The 2,081-nt window shown below is 30.3% G+C and overlaps 1 long non-coding RNA gene across 2 annotated transcripts; it reads left to right on the top strand.

Annotated features, from left to right (window-relative positions):
• The first annotated feature begins 928 nt into the window (after positions 1–928).
• On the top strand, positions 929–2,081 carry LOC139844372 (uncharacterized). Of its 2 annotated transcripts, XR_011757918.1 has the most exons (4): positions 929–957; positions 1,059–1,130; positions 1,249–1,384; positions 1,868–2,081. It is a non-coding gene; the product is annotated as an uncharacterized lncRNA (long non-coding RNA). The 2 variants fall into 2 exon arrangements; XR_011757917.1 differs by lacking the exon at positions 929–957 and having other exon boundaries at positions 969–1,130.

Here is a 2,081-nt window from a genome sequence, read left to right on the forward strand (position 1 = left end):
TATTGAAGAATTTGAAAGACGTACAAGGATGGGTCCCAACATAAAACAGTTAATTAAATATTTCTTTCTTTATTTAACTTGTGGTGAAATATACTAACACGTCTATTTTTTTCTTTTTATTTTAATTTTACTTTAAGATTATTCTAAAAAGTTAGTCTATTTTAATAATGAGTGGGTCGAGTCTGTTTAAAATTGTAGGTTATGGTTGGTAGCAATTTGTTTTTTTTAATCTTTTTACAGAATTGTTGATGTGGCGATTAGTCTTTATAAAAAAATATGTCATGATTGAAAGTAGTCTAAGAAAAATAAAATATCAAGGCTGATGTCACAAGATCTATAGTAAATGACCCATCTCTATTGCTATATAAATTAATAATTAATAATAATAATAATAATAATAATAATTTCTACATTTTACAAAGCGTACAATTACATCCAATGTGTCAGTCTGACAAACACCCACTGACTTTTTTTCCACGTGTAAGTTTGTTTACACTACATTGTTTTCTTTATTCACTGAAAAACTTGCCACCTGGACAACTACTCACCATTATACCCAAAAAAACACACACTATAACCGAAAATACACGCACAATTACTCTTTCACGCCTTTCTCTCTCATTCTAAACTGTTCTTCTCCACCATATTCTCATTATTCGGCGATTTTTCTCTCCGTTGGCTACAAATCATCTCGCCGCACACACCTATTAATCCGCTTCATTTTTTCGAACTGAAAGGTATAATTTTTTTGACTTATCTCAGAAATCGAATCTTATGCTTGCTTCTAATCAAGGTAAAATCTACATTTTGGTGGTAGATTTTGGATCAAGCTTATCACCGGCCATTCAAACAAGTTTCTGTCACAGACGCACGTTCAAATCGATCCGTCCATTTAGCGATTATGACGGAAAATTGAAGACCAGTTGATTTCTAATCGATCCGTTCAAACAGAAGCAGGTGCGTATGTGTTTGTTTATTTTAGGCTTCATTTTGATGTATAAATGGACTGTTGATTTGGAAGATCGATTAGACTTATGATTTTGGTTTTTATTGATAAGATCGATTTGTTGGGATAAGTAAATGGGTTTGATTTCCACCGGCAATGGTGACGGAAATTTACAGAGAAACGGGTATGTTATGATTTTGATTCAATTATAATACCAGATACCATTGTTGATGATGAAATCTGTATTTCGTTTTATGAATTAAATTTTAAGAAGTCTCACTATCAAGAAATCTGTTTGACAGCGATGATGTATACAACCTTTAAGGCAACCAATTTGTTTACAGCGATGACGGATACAACCTTTATGGCCACGATAAATCAACAATTAATCTAAATTCCGAAACGAATTCAACCTTCGTTCACTTATCGAATCACTGTGTAAGTATTCAGTATTATTTTTTGTAATTTTATCGTTATAACAAGAACTAAATGATTGTTTTAAAATTATTATAGATTATATAATTTTAGACTTCGTAAATAGTTCATTCTTATATTTGTGAAAATCGTTATTTGTCAATCCTTATTATTTATAACATGCTCTATTCAGATTTTACATAACTTCATACTTATATAAGGCACATTATTGTTGGGTATTTTTAATAGTCAAAATGGGTAAACTTGAAACGGGTTGGGCTTACCACCATTTTTTTCTGAACAGCCAAATACAACCATCAGTTAATCAAAGATCTTTAGAAATTCAGATACAAACTAATTTAAAAATAGCAATCATAATTAAGCACACCTCTAGGAGTTGTCATTCCCTTGCAGGTTTTTTTTTTTTTTTTTTTTTTTTAATCAATTGTACATGTTAAACAACTATGATTATTCCTATGTTATTAGCTTTTACTGGTGTCGTTTTAGGCGAAACCAACCAGACCGTGTTCAATTATTGAATTGATTGTTCCATTTATAAATACCAAGGTATGTGATTTTTTTATTTCATTTTAATTATGACAATACATGAGATCAATTCATTTTGATTACAATTAAATAGGAGGAATTTAATCAGGTTAATATAATCGAACTGTTTTATTCTTCTGCGCTAACTTCAGTTGCTGCTACAGGTTATTTATTT

Source organism: Rutidosis leptorrhynchoides, chromosome 4, assembly GCF_046630445.1.
Source record: "Rutidosis leptorrhynchoides isolate AG116_Rl617_1_P2 chromosome 4, CSIRO_AGI_Rlap_v1, whole genome shotgun sequence".
NCBI lineage: Eukaryota > Viridiplantae > Streptophyta > Magnoliopsida > Asterales > Asteraceae > Rutidosis > Rutidosis leptorrhynchoides.